Consider the following 22978-nt stretch of genomic DNA (forward strand, 5'->3'; position numbering starts at 1 on the left):
AATGCAGAACTTCCTCCACCTAGAAAATTGAGCTCTAGTGTGAATTTAATTATCACACTCTGCTCCCAGGAGTATTCTGTCTGCAGAACAGCAAGGCAGGCCCTTCTCTTTCTTTCCTTTTTAAACCCAGGAGTCTTTATGCTTCTCTGGCTTGCATATTTGGAAGTTAAAACTGCATCAATGAGAAGGACTGTCCGAAGGCTATGTGAAGGTAATTACTTTTCAGATAGAGCATTTTTATACGGTCTCTGTGTTTTTCGTTCTGCCCCTCAAAGAGCTCTCATATAAACAGTTTCATTAGAATAGATTCTATATCCCATGACTAGTGATGTCCCTCAGGGGTCTGTACTGGGACCAGTGCTGTTTAATACCTTCATCAATGACAGTGAGATTGAGTGCACCCTCAGCAAGTTGCAGATGACACCAAGCTGAGTGGTGCAGTTGTCACACCAGAAGGATGGGATGTCATCCAGAGGGACCTGGACAGGCTGAAGAAGTGGTACTGTGAGAACCTTATGAGGCTCAACAAGGCCAAGTGCAAGGTCCTGCACCTGGGTTGGGGCAATCCCCGATTTCACTGCACGATGGGGAATGACGTGATTGAGAACTGCTCTGCAGTGAAGGACTTTGGGGTGTCAGTCAATGAGAATCTCAACATGTGCCAGCAATGTGTGCTTACAGCCCAGAAGGCCAACTGTATCCTTGGCTGCATCAGGAGAAGCGTGGCCAGCAGGTTGAGGGAAGTGGTTCTGACCCCTTATTGCTCTCTTGTGAGACCTCATCTTGAATATTGTGCCCAGTTCTGGAATCCTCAGTATAAGAAGGATATGGAACTGCTGGAACGGACCTAGGGGAGGCTACAAAGATGATCAGAGTGCCTGGACCACCTTCCATATGAGGACAGGTTGAGAGGGTTGGGTTTGTTCAGCCTGGAGAAGAGAAGGCTCCGAGGAGATCTTATAGCAAACTTCCAGTACCTGAAAGGGGCTACAAGAAAGCTGGAGAGGGGCTGTTCATAAAGGCTTATGGTGATAGGACGAGGGGGAATGGGTATAAACTGGAGAGGGACAGATTTAGTCTAGACATTAGGAAGAATTTCTTCACCATGAGAGTGGTGAGACACTGGAACAGGTTGCCAAGAGAGGTTGTGGCTGCCCAGTCCCTGGAGGTGTTCAAGGCCAGGTTGGATGGGGCCCTGGGCAACCTGATAGAATGTCCCTGCCCTTGGCGGGGTGGGGGTGGAACTAGATGATCTTTAAGGTCCCTTCCAACCCTGACTACTCTACGAGTCTTTGATTCTATGATTCTATATGCAGCATATAGTCTTCTGCTCATTTATTGAGTTGCTACTCTGGCTGAGTGTGTTCCATCCCCTCTAATGGCTGTGATTCATTTCTTTTCTAGTCATTGGAGTAAACTTCTAATGTTGGATCTTTGCTATGGCTCTTTGCCCACTTGTGGACTTCCTACAGCTAGTAAAGGAAAGCTCCTAGTAGAAATTGAATATGCAGCTGAGCAAGAGATGATATGTTAGATGGGGTGCTTTTTATTCAGCAAGGAGCTGGAGTTCCTCCAAAACTACATCAGACAGAGAGCAGAAGATACTTTCTAGAGCAGAATTTAATAATTTTTCCTTTATTTTCAACTGACAAACATCTCATGATTTCTTGGCACTCATGCTGGAAAGTGTTTGATAAATATTTATGGGGCTTTTGTTTCCACTTTCCATTGATGAACTGGCCCTAGAGAGTTTGCTGCAAGTATTCAATATGTTCTATTTGAAATCTGGGTTCTGTTCTCCAGCTGAGACTAGTACATTTTTGCCGTTCCCTGGCTGGATAGGTGGGAGAACATGTACGAGCTCTGAATTTGTCACTGGGGCTATTAGTGAGGCTGAGACCTTGTGCAGTGCCCTGCAGCATGGGGACACCAGCCCAGTTCCTGATCAAGCTGTTGGTGTATTTGTGCAGTGCTGTGACTTTACTGTTAATTCAGAGAGGCCATATCCTGCTTACAGAAATTTTCCCTTACACCTCTACCTCACCAACTGTGCAATGTTCTGTGCCTGGGCATCCCCTGAAGGTGCATGGGATTGCAGCTCTCCAATGGAGCTACCTTGCCTCTGGCCTTGGAGCTGCCTGAAGGGTAGTCTGCTGGCATGAATGAGCTTATGAGGAATAGCACAGTCAAAAGGAGAAAAGCAAAGAGGGATTTTTTTTTGTTAAAAGGCTTTGTTTCAGAGTGTTAGCATTGTTCTGAGAAAGAGTTATTGCAAGATGCTCATGCTACAGCAGAGTTAGCCTTACTCTCGTTGTTTTTGCCATTTTGTTATGAAGGATGAAGTCTCATCCTCCAGGAAGTTTTGAGAATACTCTCAGAGCTGTGGTGAGCAAATACAGCTCACCCAGGACAGCTTTCCTGACAGGGATATTCAAGTTACTTGACACAGTGTAGTCCTTTCTGACGAGTGTCTGCTGAGTCTTTTTATTCAAAAAATTATTTCATATGGTCTTAAAATATTTTAGCCTCAGGATGTTGCTTAGAAAAAAAAAATCTTACTAAAATGACACCAGAAGCTAATATTTACAGACTATTAAAAGGAATAACAAATCAGCCATTAACTAGTGGTAAACAGGTATCAAGAAAAACTTGAAAACCTCAGTTTTGAGTGGATTATTCAATGCTTAGTCATACTTTGCTTCATTTCTGTTCTTCGTTATCTTAGGAAGATATAATGGGTTAAATAAATGATATCAAATATTTTTGTCTAGCTGTTGAAAGTTCTACAGGACCAAATGAAGATGCTGTGCATTAGCTTTATGAATAATAGCACCTAACTATGCTCTGTAAACCTGTATTCACCTCTGCATTGCTTTGGAACTGTATCATCTACCCCCACAAACTATGGGCTAAATATTGCAGATGAAATGAATTCAAATCTTAACTTAAGCAATATCACCTTGCAGTCGCAGAACTTTATCAAAGCACAGAACCATGGAATCACAGAATTGCAGAATGGTTTGGATTGGAAAGGACCTTAAGGACATCTAGTTCCAGCCCAAACTAGCACCTTAACAATGGATCTTTTAATTAAAAAAAATAAATCTGGAAACATAGAGGGACATACTAGAAGGACAAAAGAAATTAAGTTGATTTGCTCTATTAGTACAGATTTCTAAAGAGTTTTTAATTTATTTTTTTCTGTTAATTACTTAGCAAATAATGAAGTTAAATATGTTCTGAATACTGAACAAACACCAACATAATTTTCCACTTTGATTAAATTTTAAAGGAAAAATTCATTACATTTAGGTTTTTCTCCTCCTTGCATTTTGGTTTTTGAACCTTTAGGTTTCCACTGCAGTCATGACACAGATGAAACTCTTATACTGAGATTCTCACATAACACATGATTCTAGAAAGTGAAAACCATCCACAGTGTTCAGAGACTTGTAGGCAGCACTTTGGAAATAACTTTTCAGGAGTATTTTGCTGCTTTCACTGCCTGCTCAGGCTGCCAGTCTGGATTGTGTCACAGACAGCTGAGAGACCCTGCCTCATGTACCCATCTAGACTTTAATTTTCATTCATTTTGTAAAATGCATTAGATGGATGATTGCAAAGATTAGCAGGCATGCTTCATAAAGTTTTGTTTCTAAGCATGGTTAGCTTGGATCTTGGATAAGAATTGCTTAATAGATATCCAGTCACTACCAAAATGTATCCTTAAATTTTAAACATAGTTAACAGGACTTTGAAATTGCTAATCCACAAAAGGAGATTAAATATTTGTAATCACATCTTTGATTTTGCTACCTGGTTGCCTACAAAGTCCAGGAAATACAGGAAACCTTCTTTGTAGTGTATTTTATGCATTGGAAATTGGCAGGCAGGTGTAATTCACACAGGACTCCTGTCAATATACATATTTAAAATAAGCTGATAGCTTTCTAAGCCATATATGAACAAGGTTAACAAAACTAGAAGCAACAGATTCCATGGAAACCAAGAGTACCTCAGTCAATAGAGAGGTAAAATCAAATGCATTCATTTTGATCGTCCCTTGCAAATAATTGCCTGAGCAACTGAGACTATACCTGCTCTCTTTGGAAGCCTGTAAATTAGATATGATTGTCAAGGTTTAAGAAACAAAGCAAACCAGTCCAAACAACCTCCAAGAGCGTAAGAGTTAAAAAAAACCCCAAAGGTTTTAACATTGAAAATGGTTCAAGTTCTTGTTTCAGCTCTGTGTCTGTCCTCCCAATATGGAAATTATTTCCTCATAGTGACCATAGTATTAGTAGGGATTGTAGCTGTTCATCTGCTACTTGACAGCACATGGCTCTCTGAACACGCTGCTTTTCCTGAGCACCGGGATACAGTCCTGCAACCCACCACTACACATAAAATTTACTATGACTGTAGTGGGAGTTACATGTCTTGCTCTGATTTGCTGTAATTAAGCACTCTTCCATGGTGGGTCAGAAAGACTCTAAAAACCACCTCATTTTCCCAGAAAAGTTTTCCCTTTCATTTCAGGTTTACCAAGAGAAGTAGTCTAGATCTCTGTATATTAGATGCACTGTACAAAATCTCAGTGTACAAGACACTTGCTGACTTCTGTGAACTTTTGCAAACTTAAACTTCAACCCATGGCTGTTTGAAGACTTGCAGGTAAAGCTGGCCAGGGAACAATTTGGTTTTTGTGAGAGCTTCTAAGGTTGTAAAGTTTTTCTTCGGCACTGAAGGAAAATCAAATCCTTAAGAATGCTTTTTATGAAATTGATCTGTGGAACACAGCAATTTTTATCTTGGAAGGATCAGATTTTTCAACCTGGCTTCATTTCTGCAGTCCCTCTGACCTGACAGACCAGTTCAAAGCCTTAAAAATCCCCTCCCAGTACCATTTTTCCTGAGACTGGAACCTACATTGCTAAGCATTTCAGCATTCAAATAAATTTTTTTTTTCAAGACAATGTTTTGTCATAATCATTCCAGCAGGTCTGACTTCCTGGGGTGACTAGTTCCTGCTCCCCTGCTCCCTAAGTTATATGTGAAAATAATGTAAGACATAGGGACCTGATGGGCTGTAGGACTTTCCTTTGACTCTCCTCATGCCCATTTACTTTGACCGTGGCATAATGATTTTGTACAAACCGTGTAGAAAGTGCAGAAGTTTTGCACATCTCTGCTGAGCTAGCCTGGACTTCAGCAGCCTAAGGAGAAACCTGAGAGGAGAGGAAGAGCAAGACACGTGTTTGACGGAGAGAAGTGCAAAATGTTTCCACAGCTTTACTGTTTCTATGCCTATCTCGTATTTAATCAAGATGTTACTAACATCAAGCTGTTTTGTCTTTTCACGTGAGAAGTAGCATATTGAACCATAGTTTTGAGACATAGCCAAGGACTATATGAAACAGAACAGTGCTAGGAACGCTGTCCTTCATCCAGAAAACTGCCAGATGCTGCACCCTACATCAAGAGTAAACTAACCACTGGGGAGCAAGGTACTGAAGGAAGAAGTTTTCTGGGACGAGCAGGCTAATCAGTGAGAGAGTTGAGGTTTTCTGGGTTACCTCTGATGTGAGAAGGCACTAATGTGACTATTAAGCACTGAGCAGCCTTTGATCTGTGAGCCGGTTGTTCAGTATTCTTGGCCCAATGAGGGCACATCCACTTCTCTTTGATCCACAGGGCAGACTTTAGTCTGTTGATCTGCTTTCCCTTGGGGAGCATGACTAGTTGCAATCTGTTAAGTGGACACAAGATAGTTTCCTTAGAACTTAGTAAGATCCTGGAACTCTGTTGAAACAGATGCATTTGTCAATCTAATTTGCTATCAGACAACCATTTAGACTGCAAAACACCTTTAAGGACTTTAAGTCCAACCCTGCACCTAACATTGTCAATTCCGCCACTAAAAAGGTCCCTGGAGTATGACATCTACAGAGACTTTAAATACCTCCAGGGTTAGTGAGTCGATTACTTTCGGGGGGATGGCAGTGGCGGGAACGTTTCCAATGCTTGATAACCCTTTCAGCAAAGAAATTTTTCCTCATATCCACTCTAAACCTCCCCTGGTGCAACTTGAGGCCATTTCTTCTTGTCATAGCATCATACAATGGTTTCAGTTAGAAAAAACTGTTAAGACCATCAAGTCCAACCGTTGATCCAGCCCTGCTAAGTCCACCACTATGCCATGTCCCCAAGTCCAACATCTACTCGTCTTTTAAACACCTCCAGGGTTGGTGACTCAACCACCTCCCTGGGCAGCCTATTCTAATGCCTGACAATACTTTCAGTAAAGAAATTCCTCCTAACATCCACCCTAAATGTCCCTGGTGCATCTTAAGGCCATTTCCCCTTGTCCTGTCACTAGCTACCAGGGAGAAGAGACAACCCCTCACCTTACTACAACCTCTTTTCAGTTAGTTGTGGAGAGTCATAAGGTCTCTGCTCAGCCTCCTTTACTCTGAGCTAAACAACTCCAGTTCCCTCAGCCTCTTCTCAGAAGACGTGTGCTCTAAACCCTTCATTAGCTTTGTTGTCCTTCCTTGGACACACTACAGCACCTCAATGTCTTTCTTGTAGTGAGGAGCCCTAAACTGAACACAATATTAGAGGTGCAGCTGCAGTGGTGCTGAGTACAGGGGGACAATCGCTTCCTTGGTCCTGCTGACCACACTGTTTCTGATACAAATGAAGACTCTTCTGGCCATCTTGGCCTCCTGTGCACACTAGTTGGTCATGTTCAGCCAGTTGTTGACCAACACCCCAGGTCCTTTTCTGCTGGGCATCTTTCCAGCCACTTTTCCCTAAGCCTTTATCATTGCAGAGGGTTGTTGTGACCCAATTGCAGAACCTGATATTGATCTAGCCTGACCAGAACCTTCTGTAACACCTTCCTACCCTCAGGCAGATCAACAATCCTGCCCAACTTGGTGTCATCTGCAAACTTGCTGAGGGTGCAGTCAATCCTCTCATCCAGTTCATTGATAAAGATATTAAAGGGAACCAGTGCCAACACTGAGCCCTGCGGAACACCCCTTGTAACTAGCTGCAAATTGGAATTAACTGCATTTGCCATAGCTCCTTGGGCCCAGCCATACAGCCAGTTCTTTACCCAACAAAGAGTACAACTGACGAAGCCATGAGCAGCCATTTTCTCCAGGAGAATGCTGTGGAAAATGGTTTCAAAGTCTCTTCTAAAGCCTAGGTAGACAATATCTGCAGGCTTTCTCTCATCCACTAAGTGGATCACCTTGTCATAGAAGTAGATCAGGTTAGTCAAACAGGACCTGCCTGGTGGACCCATGCTGACTGGTCCTGATCACCTGGTTGTCCTGGGAGCTACCCAGGCAACTATGGTATGTGCCATAGGCACGTGTGTAGGCATGATTTAAGCAGAAGATTTATGCTGTTGGGTGATGCACAAAGTACACATCAGTCTCTTTTCTGTTCTAGCTGGGGCACTACCATTCTCTCTTTGTCATACCCTCTCTTTCAATCCAGTCCAGGAACTGCTGGCACCTGTCTCCTCATGCTTGATGACAACATTCAGATAGATTGATCTATTGTCATGCCTGATGGGTGTGATCCCACTGTGCTGTGCATCCTCCTCCACCTCTTCTAGTCCTATTCACCTTCCCTCTCCCCAAAATAGCCCTTTTTCATTGCTTCTAGGGAAAATATGGCAGTTGTGCTAAATAAAGCCTACCCAAATTTGTTCTGTTTGGTTCTAACCTTCTGTGAAGAGGGGACGAATTAAGGGGGTTTTATACCCCGAAATAAAACAAGTATTTACTGATTTTTATTGCTTGTACTGCAATGGTTCAATGTATTAGGTCAAAACATTATTTAGAGTAAAGAAAGGAATGTATACTTCAGTGGCAGCATTGATTTTGATCTAACACAGACTAATATGCAGGCACAATGCAAATTACAACCAAATGAGATTTTCACTTACTGCAACAGAAAATTATTAAAGAGCAGTACTCAGTAAATGCACTAACATATGGTGATATGACTGTGATTCTGCCTGCACTCCACAGGGCTCACGGAGAATGTGTTAAACTCTTCCCTCCCCCAGCTTCTTAAGCAGACATTTCCTACTTAGAGAAGAGCAAGTAGATAAGACCAGAGCTTCTGTTTCTAACTGTTGTCCTAAATACCAGTTCTGACTCTGATTCCAGCTGCCCAAGGCCAAAACTAGATCTCTTTCACATTTAGCCTGGAGAAGAGAAGGCTCCAGGGAGATGTAATTGCAGCCTTTCAGTATATAAAAGGGACTTACAGGGAAGATGCAGAGAATCTTTCTACTAAGATCTGCAATGACAGGACAAGAAGTAATGGTTTTAAACTGAAAGAGGGTAGGTTTAGATTGGACATAAGGAAGGGGGCTCTGAATCATTCAGGACTGCTCTCAATCCCTCCATACTCCAGCTTGTCTTGATACTGGGAGGTACCCCAACCCAGTTGCAGGGCCTTGCACTTGGCCTTGTTGAACCTCATGAGGTTCACACAGGCTCATTTCTCAAGTGGTCCAGGTCCCTCTGGATGGCAAATGAAACTCATAAATAAGACTCCTAAATGAGATTCCTATTCTGATCAAAATCACGCATTGCAATGTTGTGTATGGTGAAAGATTTTCAATTTTTTGCTTTTCTGGTGAGAAGTAGATATCAATTTGAACACTAGTATTTCCTGGAATCTGGATAAGCGCATGTGTTGGTGTTTCCTAGAGGACTGTGGGAGAAAGTGGAAGGACTGAAATTTTAGGTAGATTCTCTCAAGCCTTGGAAAATTCCTGGGTTTAAATCTATTAATGTTGATTTTCAATTTTCTGTTGGACTCAAGTTCTGATTGAATCTGTACAATCCCTGTAATCATGAGTAACAGTTATTCAGGTTCTTAGTATCAGGCTCATAGAAATACACAAGGAAAAAAATACCTCAAAAGAAAGTAGGACAATAAAAGAAAACTATTCTGAGAGTCAAGAGATTAGAGAAATAAATTAGATGCTTTTTCTTCCTGAAGCTTTAGTCACAGGGCTTTCTAAAGGCAATACAAATAAAAGAATGTAACTCTTTCATTTGCAGCAAAATCAGCCTGCATCCTAATCTATTGGGATTTCCAACAGTCTCCTCAGCTTTCAAAAAAAAGTCTTTTCAAAACCACAAATGCACTTCTATCATACTATATTGCAAGACAGATATTTTAAACTTTAAGGTTGCCCAGCTATTGTGTGCCATTTAGGGGAAATCTCTCTTGTGCACACCAGTAGTTCATTGCATAGCCAGCGGGCCTTTGGCAAATGAAAGGGTTGCAATGACTTTATAATGACTGCTGGAGTTGTGCATTTCCTACGTCTCTAACCACTGTCACAAAGCAGCTCTTAGCACTTTCCTGCTGCATGACAATTTGTTAACCACCAGGTGACGAGGATCCCATGACAGACTGCTGAGAGTAAGGAAAACTGATGTGAGAGGAGGAACCAAGCTCCTGTACCTGGTACATCCCTTAGAAGAAATGATAGTAAGAATCTAATTGCAGGTCCTTTACTTCCACACATGGACACTTCTGAGAGCATGGCTGTCCTTGCATATGGGGTACCACCACCTGAGGGAATGTTAGAGGTGCCCTGCACTGCTGCCAAGACCAAGAGGGCAATGGCCATGGTGTCATATATATGCGGCTGAGGTTGTGCTCCATAGCCTAGGGGTACCAACTGCATCAGCTGTCAGGCATGGGTTTTGCTCGTGCAGACCTGTTGTATGTGCTGTATTAAAGTCCTTCTCTTCACCATGTGTAAAGCATCGTGCAATGAACACAAACTCCCATGTCGTCACAAAAGCGTGACACTAACACACCAACCTTTCAGCCATCAGGCCTAAGTTAATGACGGAGTAAGATGTAAGTAACTCCCTCTTGGTGAGAAAGTGTGTCTTAAGGTGTCTGACATCCTTAAAAGGGATGAATCTCTAGCTGGCAGATATTGTTTTCACTAGAGCCCTGTTGCTTTATGTTAGGTAAAGATCTCATTTAAGGTGTGCTGCTAAGAGTACTGTAAGAAGAAGAAAATCAGATATCAAGTGAGGAGAGAGCTCAATAGTTCTCACTTAAATAATTAACTGCATATGCTTTTACTAATCCTATTTTTTTTTTGATTCTTAAAGTTGGCTAGCTAAAAATCCCTTGTGGCTTATCAGCATAATAGCCTCAAATAAAGCTGGGGAAAAAGTCAATGGTCATAATAGAAAGTCAGAGAATAAAATGAAAACAGAATCATTAAGGCCTATGCCAGACAATCAGAAGCTATTTCCATTGAATATCAATTCACATTGGGACCAAAAATCCTGCAATACTACACAAGTTCCTGAACTGTCAGATTTGCTGCCTTTGTTGTGCTGAGCAGAAAGCGTCTTCTAATCACAATCAAAAAAAATAGCCATCCAATAGGAAAACTGGCTCATTTTTAGTACTGCCTGGGACACAACTTTATTTGCTTGCTTTTCCAAATCTATCAGCACTAGCTTTAAATATTGTCTGGATTATAACACCTCTCTCTCTCTCTCTCTCACCTTTATTTCTCTTTGATAAAGGAGGATAAAACAAGATTACCCTGAAAAAGTGATATTTTGAATGTCTGTAGGGGAACATGATAAGGAAATCACCTTGCTTTCAAATAAGCTGACAAAACAGTTTGGTTCATGGCATGAACAAGGTTTCTAGCAAAAACAAATGTGGTAGTAATTTGTAATTCTGTACCTTCCAGATGCTAGCATGAAATATGCACTTTGTTTAATTGAGAAAGGATGTTGCATTTTTTTAAGAAGTAGCTTGATTTTGTTGGAAGATATTCTGTGTTTTGGAAATGGATGAGAACAACTTGTTTCTTATTGTAAATGACCTGATCCTTATGTACTTCACTTCAGCAAAAGATATAACATCTGTATGTCAGAAGAATCTCCCTTGAAATCTTTTCATGGGTTCCTCAGATTTTTTACCTCTTGGTGGTGCCAAGACTGAAAAGAAAATTTAAGTAAATTTCACATCTTCCATGATGATAACCTCCGGGTATTAGCTGTTGCCATCATGATACTCAAGAGCACAACAGACCAAAATAAATCTTGAAACAACTTTCTTTAATTTCAGCAAGGATGGTTACAAAAAGCGTGTCTCCAGAGGCAAAAGTCAGCCATATATCATGTAAAATGGCTATGCTTATCTTGTTTGCCACTGACTGATGCCTCCTTCTCCAGCTGTACAAGCCCGCAGGTAGCAGATAGCTACCAGCAAAATGCTTTACAGTCGGGTAGCCATGCCAGCAGTGGCAAACCAAGACATTCTCAATGGACCTACCTAGTGCAGATAGATCACTCATGACTGTTAGATGAAGAGAGGGCTTACAAACAGGGGTTGTGTTCTATGGCCTCCAGGGTGCTGGGTGTGAGAGGGAGGGCTTCTCTGCCTCAGTACACTTGCATTATATGGGACTGGCATGCTATACTACATAGTGGGGCAGTGAGGAGTGAAATCCCTTTCCATAAGCCAGTGCCTGAATATCTTTCTGGGTTTTATTGATTTCATTTTTCTCCTTGTGCCAGCTGTCTGACCCGACAAGCAGGCTTCCCTCTGACATGGAGAACTGCTTGCTGAACAGCTCAACTCCATCCTTTGTGTGCTGGCTGCCCGCTTGTCTTCCCTTATGTCTCTTCCTATGAAAGTTATATTCTTCTCTTCTTTTGTGCCCAGATCTTCAGGCATATTCTTTGATTGGCAAAACTTTCCTGCATTCAATGGTCTGATCATTTCCCAGATGTTTATTTGCATGTATATATACATCTTAGCACTCCTCAACCCCACTTTTGTAAAAACATATAAATATTTGAATCAGAAAACCATGAATGTAATTTCCCCACTTTTGTTATTTTTAAGAAGCACTTCAAATACTGTGGGAGGGGAAGGGGGAACAAAACCAGCACTAAGATGTAGCCTTATTACTTGTGCATTAACAGAAAAAGACTGTATGACTTCCAACTTCAAAGTAAGTTTAGTGTTACACTCCTTTAGCATATGGAGAGCTTGTTTGATACCGACTTGATTAGGAGTCTTTTGGGATCTATTCCACATTCTGCCCATTTCTTTCCTTAGACAGATATTGTACGTGATCCCCCTCCTTCCCCCCTGGAAATGGCTTACTGCCCTCTGTCTGAACTGCATTACAAGGATGGTTATACGGAGTGTGTAGTAACAATGACAAAGCCTGCAGTGCATGCTAAGCAGCGGATGGTTCCTGTAGGGGAAAATGCAGTCTGCAGAAACCCTGCCTCCAAGTCTGACATCAGAGACAGCTTTTACCCTTATCTCCCAGCACTTACAAATATGCTGTTAGGCATATCTTTTGCGTGAAGTGCTGGGTTTCAAAGCTGAGACAGGTGCAAGTAAGGATGAGATGCATAGGCAATTTGGGAGCTATGGTACACATGGGTACAAAAAGAAACAGTTCAGCAAAAGAGCTGCCTTTCTATTCTGAGGGTCTGTGGCTTTTTTGGGTCTCTGTCATTCTGAGATAATACTCAGATTTATTTATTCATTGTTTATGATACTGCCATCTTTCTTCTGAGCTTGCATAGAAATCAGAATAAAAACAATAAGAAGAAATGATTGCACCAGCAAGGCTGGGAGCCATAATAGTAACCTAAACAAGAAAGGAATGACTTATTTTTAACAAGGTGGGAAATTGTTCCTCAGGATGCACTTGAACAGGATGTAAGGTGACTACACATTGCCTATAGAAGTTATTTACATCTTCTAATGGACCGACTCATAGAATTGGGCTTGAAAACAAACAAACAAACATGCTTTTAGGTAGAAGGGTTTTTTAGTTTGGAAATGGAGAGTAGGAGGAATGCATTAACAAAGTAATAAGCCCTCTACAGGGTAACTGGATGAAAATTCTTCAAGTGTTGTACAGAACTTTTGGGTTCTTCTGACCTTAAAAACAATAGAGAAAGTAGGGAAAAAAAAATCACCTTTTGGGGCACAAGACTCTGTATTCCTTGCTGATGTGAAGGTATGGATTTATTGAGAAGGGTAAGCACAGTAAAGCTGTAGCATGATCTGAACACCACATTTGCTTTCAGGGTGGTCTTGTTGCACCAGAAGGTCACTGCCTCTTTCCCAGTGACCCCGCTGGGACTGCCTCCAGCCCCAGGCTGTGCCTGAATGATGCAAATCTGTAAAATTACACAATTTTGTCTCCTTTTTCTCTAGCCAGTTTTTGTTTGTTTGCTTTTTCCAGGATTGTCGGGGAGTTTCCTTTAATGGAAGGAGATGAGTGTCTCTGAAATTGTTTTATTTTACTTGTGTTGTATGAGTCACATGAAGCCTTCTAATTCTGTTCTTTTCTGTGCTGTCCTTTTTTTGCCAGTCATCAGTTGTCTGTTTGAAGTGCTATAGTGCAAGTAAAAGCCTGCATGGGTCTGTAAGATACAAAAAACCAGTCTGTGAAACATGTCATGTGGGGAAAGAGGAGAGGGATGGGATGACTACTGCAGACTCTTCACATGTTATGGCCCTTGCTTTCAGCAAAAGATCAGCAGTTGTTTAAGCCTTAGTTTAGGTTTTTTCCTTTATCATACACTGGATCAAGATGTCTACACTTTGATGTACCATGTGACTACCATGTGATTTTTCTCATATGAAATGCTGGCCACTTGATGACACATGACATCCTTCTGATGCTTCATGTGTCATAATTCATATTAAGATAATGCATGCTGGCTGAAGGATCAGGATATGCAGAGTAGAGTCACAACCAAATGCACTTCGATTGAGTTTGAACATGATTTCAGACTGTCCTTATCTACAATGCAGAAATACAGGTCAGCCTATCTTCACCTTTTTGATTTTATTGACTACAGGCTTGTTTGGATCTTGCACGAGTCATGGACACCCACAGCTAATATAATCTCATCAGACTGGATCAGTGGACCAAGGACACCTGTATGAGGTTCAACAAGGCCAAGTCCCAGGTCCTGCACTTGGGTCACAACAACTCCATGCAACACTACTGACTTGGGGAAGAGTGGCTGGAAAGATGCACAGCAGAAAAGGACCTGGAGGGTGTTGGTCAACAACTGGCTGAATATGAGACAGTAGTGTGCACAGAAGAGAGGGCCAAGAAGGCCAACAGAATCTTGGCTTCTATCAGAAATAGAGTGGCCAGCAGGGACTAAGGGAGGGTGATTGTCCCCCCTGTACTCAGTGCTGGTTGGGGCCCCTCACTGCACTGCAAGAAAGACATTAAGGGTGCTGTAGTGTGTCCAAAGAAGGACAATGTAGCTAGTGAAGTGTTTAGAGCACAAGTCTTATGAGGAGGGGCGGAGGGGAACTGGGGTTGTGTAGCCTGGAGAAAAGGTGGCTGAGGGGAGACCTTCACTCTTCACTCTCTACAACTACCTGAAAGGAGGTTGTAATGAGGTGGGTGTCAAGCGCTCTTCTCCCAAGTAACAAATAACAGGATGAGAGAGAAATGGCCTCAAGTTGCACCAGGGGGAGATTCAGACTGAATATTATGAAAAATTTCTTTACTGAAAAGGGTTGTGGAGCATTGGAAAGTATTTAAAAGTTGTGTAGATTGTGGTGCTCTAGGGACATGGTTTAGTGCAGGAATTGGCAGTGTTAGTTTTAGGGTTGGATTCAATGATTTTAAAGGTCTCTTCTAACTTAAATGATTCTGTGCTTTTATGGTTCTGTGACTAGATCTTAGTGACCACAGGTTGTTTGTATGGTCAAAGGAGAGAGTTTCAGCATCATTTAGGTTTTTTTTTTAGGTGCATATGTCTGGATAACCTTTCAATGTACTGTCTCCCTTCCTTTGTCTACAAAAGATGGCCATGCTTCTTCTGATTCAACCCTCCTCTGATAGGTATCTAAAGCTATATCTATGATGTCTAAGAGCTCTGGTTTTAAATCTATACTCCATATGTAGAGTGACCTCCCTTCCTTTCACTCTATCTTGCCTTCTTGAATTCAGCAGAGGTTGACATAGATGCAGGGGCCAACATGAACAGAACAAGGTGCAGGATCACAACTCAAACTCTTCTTGATGTAGGGAAGAAAAAGGTATGAAGAGGGAGGAGGCAAGAGGATGCAAAAAATATGTGGTTTAATGCAATGTTACGAATTATTTTATAATAGAATATAATTAAGCAATTAATTGGAACCAGGATGTTAACAGAGAAAGGGATATTCTTTGGTAATAGAAAGTAATTATCTCCTGCTATTCCTCTTTTTGCTGCCATGCTTTCAAGCTTAGTTCAATTATCTATTATTCCACATAGTCTATTACTAAGGTCAGTGTCTGCAATACAGTGCAAATTTCTGTCAGTTTTCTTTTTGTCTTACTGTGGCTCTGTTGCAAAGCCCATAAGGACAGTAATTCTGTCTGCTGAGCTGTGGGTAAATGGTCTGCAAGAAAGAGAGTGTAAAGCCACATTGAATAACAAGAATAAAACAAAGTGCTGAATATCTTCCAGTCAAGCAAGTACTATGCGGATTTGTGCACTGAATGGTGGTATTGTGTAATTAAAGGCTTTTCCATAATGTATGTGGTGAAGCAGGTGGGAATGTGTTATCCTGGACCTTCCGAATACGCATTTTTCTCTTCTCTCTTCTCTTCTCTTCTCTTCTCTTCTCTTCTCTTCTCTTCTCATTCTCTTCTCTCTTCTCTTCTCTTCTCTCTTCTCTTCTCTTCTCTTCTCTTCTCTTCTCTTCTCTTCTCTTCTCTTCTCTTCTCTTCTCTTCCTCTTCTCTTCTCTTCTCTTCTCTTCTCTTCTCTCTTCTCTCTCTCTTCTCTTCTCTTTCTCTTCTCTTCTCTTCTTCCTCTTCTCTTCTCTTCTCTTCTCTTCTCTCTTCTCTTCTCTTCTCTTCTCATTCTCTTCTCTTCTCTTCTCTTCTTCTTCTCTTCTCTTCTCTTCTCTTCTCTTCTCTTCTCTTCTCCACCCTAAGCATTTTTTCAGATGGGAGATAAAACTACCTAAAAATATTACTCTTCTGGGAACTATAATTCAGCTTTACAATAGGTGGTACAGCTGTGAACTTCAATTAATTTAATGTGGCCACACTTAAATCCATGGTGAAGCTGATAGATGTCCATAACTCTTTATGTCTGCCTGGATACTAGATTAGGACTTAGGATGGGGAACTCCAATATTTGCTTGGCCCCAGACAAGTAGCAATGACACATTAACTGAAAGTGGAGAATCCTGAAGTATGCGCTGTTCAGAGGAGTCATGTATTTCGGGCCTAGTTCTCCCGCTTCACATGAATTTCACCTAACTTACACTCTAGAATTAACTACAGTCCTAAGGCTAATAACTATTATCCCTCCTAGTATCTCCATAGGTTTTAAAAATCAACTGTTTCAAAGTGTGAACCCATTACTAGGTTAGAGTAGAACATCCAAGTACCATGTCTGTACTGCCCTCTGATATTAACTGATCCTAAACTTTCCTTCATGATCCATGGAGTTGCCTTTTGACAGTGAGTAGCTGAGAGTGGATTCTTATAACCAGGCCTTCTGGAAATGCAATGAGCTCTCCTCCAGGAAGGAAAAGCACTGTCAGTACAGCTGACTTGCTTAACAACACTTGTGGAGGTGTTTTATTATTCAGTTTATTCAGAGGAGGATTAACATTCTAAAAACTGTTGTTCTAAACAATGAGTTCAATCGAGATAACGTATAAAAGCCAGATTTCAAATCTTAAAAGATATAACCCATAAAGCATATTCTAATGAGTAGTCACAGTGCATTTATTCTCAAGATATCTACTGAAAAGAAAGCTAGCAGATTAATAGGTAAGTTTGCTGTTAGCTTTGCATTTAGTTCTATTTACTTGTATATTACTTGCTTTTGCCTGATTATATTTTCATGTGCAAGGTGATATTGAAAACTAAATATAGCTAATATGCAAGAAATGCAGGAAGAAGGTTGAAGTGAGTAACTTCATATGATGAGAGATTTACTTAGAATACAAGTTGCTATAGAATGTGAGCTTTCTTTCCCGCTGCAGCAATGGGAAATTAAGATAATAAAGCTATTGCTACACGTGTTGAATATATATAATACTTTTTATTAGGATGAATGGCAGATGCTTGAAAATTCCTAATGCTGCTGCACATTACTCCTTGTAATTTTCCTATCAAAATAACTCTTAGTATAAGACAATCACCGGAGATTTATTTGCTTTGCTGACTTGCTTTGCTTCTTTGGGTTTCCCTGAGCTCCTTTTTTGACCTGTTATTTTAAGACATTAAAGAGTATTTAATCAATGCATGATAATGCCCAAGGCTTCATTGTTATAGCTTGGCTCTCCTAATGGTTGCCCTTTTATAATGAAGCAGCTCAAATTATAACACCTCTTCAAAATGTGCAAGGGATCTAGGCTGCTTCTATGCTTCCAGGCCTCCCACAGTGCCATCAGCCAGGGAGCATGGTCTCATGATTTTGTGCTGGTGAGATCTTTGCATTTTACTTGTTTGCTTTTGGGGTTGCCGACAGGCCAAATGAAATGTAGGTGGCAGAAAATTAAAATGTACTAATCTAGAACTGCCAAGATGCAGAGTGATTTGCTTTTCTTAGAAAAAGTAATTCTTCCCTTTTTCAGGGAAGCTGCAACTCAGACCATCATGTGACTTTTCGCTACCAGGTTGCTTCAGGCCAGTTCTTATGGAATATGGGGGAGGGTAGAGGTAAGGTAGGGGATAGGGGAGTGTTGCTCTTGCTCTCCCTTTTAAATTCACCCTTCTCAAATGGAGTATAAGACAAGTATCAGTTAATGTGCACAGAGCAAAGAGTGTTGCATAGTGTCCTGCAGAGAACCTTCTCTTCTCAAGCTACTGTGCAGTAAAGTATGAGAAGGGTCAAGGCAAGACCTTTTCTGCCTCCTTAACATCTGCATAATGATGGAGATCCATGTTAGTGCAAGAGGAAATGAAGTTAAGTCAAGCACGAATTTGCTTGTCTGCAGATCTTTCTGGTACCTGGGTAGAAGACTGTCCAAAGAATTGGAAAGGATGAAAGAAAAAAGACTGGATGGCCTTGGGAAAAAGGTGGTCGGCACAAGATTCAGACTGAAAAATGCCCTCCTGTTATGGAAAAGAGATTCAGATACACTCTGTTTTTGATAAAACAGTATTCGGAAGTTTCATAGATGTGCGAAGGTACCTGGTCAGGCATCCTATATGAATTTGAAATTTCTGTTTTTGAAGAACATTCATGGTTGTAGCATAAGATGCCTTGCTGTTACAAGTTAACTTAACACAGGATATGAGCACCATTTCAAGCAAGAGAACAAATCTTGCATACTTTCAGGAACTGCTTAAAGGTTTTTGCTGATTCGTCCTTATAGGTTTTTTTAGGGACCCAGCTGCATGGAAAGGAATATACTCAGCAAGACTGTGCTGAGGAAGAGAGGAAGCATTGCTGTGGATTTCTTTGCTTGCTGTATGTCAAGTGTGATCTGATTTCCTCAGAAAGCTTCCTGATTGCCCTTCTGCCATATTGTGCCTGGCAGAAATGCCCCTCTGCTCACTTGGTTCTAGCACCAATAAGGAGAGATGTAATTGATGACTCCTATGCCTTAAATAAGATTTTGTTTTGTGTTATTTTGACACTTCATGATAATCTTGGTGGATTATATAGGAATTTGGGTGTTAGTTTTGCTTTTTTTCTGAGGACAGAAATATTACTGCGAGAATTTTTTCCTCAAGTTGGCTTGAGAAGTTTTTCTGTCAATTTGACTTACCAGTTTCTCATCTCCAGTGACAACTGCTGAACTATATTTTTGGTTAATAACCAAAAAGAACCACTTTTGTTAATAATAATAATGTGGAATGTGTAATGAAAATACCTGCTCGCAGTGCAAGCAACATGCTTTGGTGTACCAGGGTTTCCTGTGGAGTTTTTTGTTGTTTGTGTTCTTACCTAGGACACATGTGACTTACTTCCTCTAACAGTCAAGTAAAAGGAGCTGAAGATGTGATGCGCAGGTAGCTTGGTGTACTCTAGATGGACTTACTGGATGGAATTATTGCATGGCAATGAGAGATGGCGTGAAAGGGAGAAATCTGTCAGGCCTAGGGTACTTAAGTTCCGTGCTAGGAAAAAATCATCTCTGCTCTATGAAGACTTTCACAGCCAACCCAGTGCACTGTCAGAAATGTGCACTGTGCACCTAATGCACCCACGTGGTCTATTTATCAGTCAGTCATGTCTCTGGAGCATGTCTCTTAGATCACATTGCAGCAATAGTTCTCATGCTGCTCAGATGTACGCAATCATGACTGATACCAGCAGAACATAAGAAAATTTGCCTGATATCCCATGACACAAACAACAGCTTAGCTTTTGATCCCTTGGAGGAAAATGAGAAGGGAGAAGGGAGGGAGCAAGGAGAGAATGTGAATAATTAAAGCCATTTGACTGATGCCTTCTTGTAGTTCCAAACTGCTAAGTCTGATATAGCTGTTTAATTTCAAAAGCAACTGAACTAAGTTTCCTATTTGTAGAGCAGAGCTTGGAACCAACAAGACAACAGCATGCAAAAGCAAAATGATTTTCTCCCAGGTCAGCACTTAGCGCACTCAGTTAAACATTTTCTGTAGATTATGCTTTTAAATCATTTACAGCTTCAATTCACTAGTAATCCTGAAACAGAAGGAATGGAAGCCCTTCCAATGCACCAAATATTTTAGACTCAGGACTCTTGGGGGTAAAGAAGTGTTTCTTCTGCAGGAAGCTGGAATCTGCATAAGAGAGCTGTGCCTAGGTGGTGACAGAACACATATCACTTTGAACTGATTTTGCATTCACACTAACGGTCTTGGGTCAGAATTTACTTCTTGTCCTGTAATGGAACTAGGGATGGTCAATGAGGTAATAACAGTTTAAGAGATATTCTGTGCATTCCCTGGAGTCCAGACCTTGAGGTTTAACTCCTGGTCTGTACTATTCCTTTCTCCTCTTCAGTGGTCCCATTACTTGGAACACAGAAATTATGATGGATGTCAATGGACATGTGACTGAGTGAAGGTAAAAAGGAAAAAAAAAAAAGCCTTTAGAACAGATGTCAGTCTTCCCTCTGCACCTCTCCCAGGCTGTAACATGCAGGTCAAATGGGGAACCGTTGAAAAGAGCTTCTTTGAGGTGGTCCAACAGCTGGTTGATTTCAAAGACTGCAAATGAGAGTTCCTATAGCTCCCCCATGGACAGCAGAGCAGTAACTTAAATGACCAGAAGATTTTTTCACTATGCTGATAAGCCAGATAAATTTGTCTGGTGTCACTCAAAGGACAATCCCGTTCACCTTTTCAATCGTCTTGTAAAATTGATTACATCATCCTGACTTGAGCTCTTGGGTTTGCTTGAGCTCCCTGAAGGACTTGTGAGACTCTGAGAAAGCTGTGATGGTTTAGCACTGATATGACGAGTGTAAAGAATAAGCCAGCCATCTTGTCCAAGTTTAAGAATCCTCTTCTAGATTGTCTCAACCTTGGAGACTCCAGAAGAGGGTGCTTCTCTTAATAAAAGCTGTGAGGATGTAGGGGATGGTCTTAACTTCCACCTTTTATTAGTGAATCAGTGAAGGGAAGAGGCAATCTATTAGACTCAAGGTAGCTTCAGCCTGAGAGCATGGCTGATTGCACAGGATCAAGGCCACGGTATTTCCTGAGGGCGAAGTTTAACTTTCTTTGAACAAGAATATCAGCTCCAAAACAGATGACTAGCTCAGAAGTCAGCACCTTTTTCTTTTGCCCAACCCTTTGCTTTGATTCATCAAACAAACCTTCTTTCACACTTGGACACTGAAGGAGAAACTTTGCTGCAACAAATATTCTGCCTATTTACCAAGCTATCACATGGACTTCAAGCTATGTTCACAGAAATCAGACAGTTAACCTTTCATTCATTAAATGTGCTTCTTACACGGAAACAGCAGCTTTAGCATAAAGTGATTGGGTCACAAATATAGAGGAGGGGACTGTTATGAAATCACAGAGTAACAGAAATATGATGATAACTGCAGAATACACTTATCTTCTTGTGTGTCAAAAGGGAAAGATAATTTAGGGAATTAATTTTGTCCTTCAGTTCTGCATCTCCTCCCTTCATCCTGAGAATCCTGAATCAAGCTGTGATGCAGGCTGTGCTATTGCAATTGAATCCCTAGCTATACGAGTCAAGACAGCTATACCCTGATTCGAAGTATATGACTTGAAGAATGTTCACATTGCATTCTCTTCCCTGAAACAGTTAGAGTTATAGAGAAGTTCTGATGTATTTTCACATGAAAGAAGCCAATCCTAATGACTGATAAAGTATTCAGCCAGTAGGCTGCAAAACTCTGCTCTCCTTCAGAAATATTTCTTGCTATGAGCTGGCACTAAAAGACAATAGGTGGGCTCTTAAAATGCTGTATTGTTCTTCTCACACTATACAGTAAGGGTGGTTGGGCCTTTTGTGTGTGCATGCCTGAAGGAGAAAGGGAGAAATTCTGGATCCTCCAGACATATCCATCTTCTTGTCAGAGTGACAGCCAGCTGACATGGAGCTGTGTCGTCTGCATTCTGAGACTTACTGTTGTTTCTGAGTTGCAGTCTCTGCAAAAGAATTCACACCACACTGAAAAATCCTCCCTGTACCTAAGCAGTCTTTGGGAATTCAATGAAAGAATCACTCCAGGGCATTTTTGACTGAAGGCAGTAAGAGTAGCTACTCTGTATTTGCTGTTCACTGATTAGTTAATGGCAGTTTGGCACATCCTCGAGGGCCTTCTCTAGCACAAATACAGAATTCTGCATCTGGCCCGCGGGGATCTGCCAGGCCTGTAAGGTGCCTTGCACTCTCTCACCCTGTCAGAAAGCTGCGTAAGGTATTTCATGCTGGGAGACTGTGATTCCTCTTTGGCTCTACCCTTCTGCTTGAGACCCGCCCCAGTTGCAAAAATGCATCGTTATCTACCTGCCTGGAATATTTGTTTGAACTGAGCATGCACACAAACAAGGTAACGGTGTGCATGCACTAATGATGAAAAATAAAATTAAGCTTCTGAACTCTGTGTTTACTGGAGTTTTCCATTTCCAGCTTAGAGGTCAAATGCACACCAGGCTGCCAGGTGATCACATCCAGACTCCAAACAATATGTGAAACCTAGTGAACCAGACTTTGTAAAAGAAAAATAATTTTGACTGCTAGCCTGCATAAATGTATTCGCCACTGGATAATGCATGCATAGAAGGTACCATTTTCATAGACATAATTCAGTTCTACCAGCTCCCTATTCCTAGTTTATCTCTTCAAATGAGATGAAACATAGCTGTTGATGAACGTAAAATGTAGCAGCACCTTTCTTACTACTGAGCTGAATAACAGCATTAGGCTCAAGTGATTAATACTGTATTAGTTTCCTGTGCAGTGTGTATATGAGACTGGATTTCCTCTCAGGCTAACTAGAGTATTTACATTATTTGGGGAGCTAGCAATGAGCATTTGAGGTGGCCTGAGGTATTTCTGTTAACAACCGTAGTTACATTTATATCATGTTATGTCCCAGAAGAAGACTCTACTTGTGCCTAAGGCACAGAACCCTCGAAATCTGTTCCCCATATTTCCATAGGCGTCCTTTGGGATCTCTAGCAAGTCTTATCAGCTGATACTTTTTTTTTTTTCTGGCACATGTTCATTGAAACTGGGTTCTTTGGATTCTTTTGCCCCCTTCAAACACACACATTTCTGCTGCAGTGCACCACAGCTCAGCTCAGACTTTTTGAAAATATAAGCCTATGTTTGTACCTTGGGGAGCAGCAATACCTCACCCTGCAATCCTATGGAGAGGTGAAACTAATGGTTCTGAGGAGCTCAAATAATAAGAGAGTGCCTTTAAATAACAACAAAAAAAAATTCTCATTGCTG

General features: G+C 41.2%; 1 protein-coding gene across 3 annotated transcripts in view; it reads right to left on the bottom strand.

Moving 5' to 3' along the window:
• KCNJ6 (potassium inwardly rectifying channel subfamily J member 6) overlaps positions 1 to 22978 on the bottom strand; it is a 163626-nt gene that overhangs the window by 66297 nt on the left and 74351 nt on the right. Inside the window, exon 1 of one of the 3 annotated variants that reach the window (XM_069871413.1) lies at positions 18992 to 19104. The exons of the other annotated variants lie outside the window; for them this stretch is intronic. The gene's annotated coding sequence lies outside the window, so the exon portion shown is untranslated. Of the gene's footprint in view, positions 1 to 18991; positions 19105 to 22978 lie in introns of those variants that run through there. 3 annotated transcript variants of the gene reach the window in all.

This window comes from Phaenicophaeus curvirostris, chromosome 1 (assembly GCF_032191515.1).
Source record: "Phaenicophaeus curvirostris isolate KB17595 chromosome 1, BPBGC_Pcur_1.0, whole genome shotgun sequence".
NCBI lineage: Eukaryota > Metazoa > Chordata > Aves > Cuculiformes > Cuculidae > Phaenicophaeus > Phaenicophaeus curvirostris.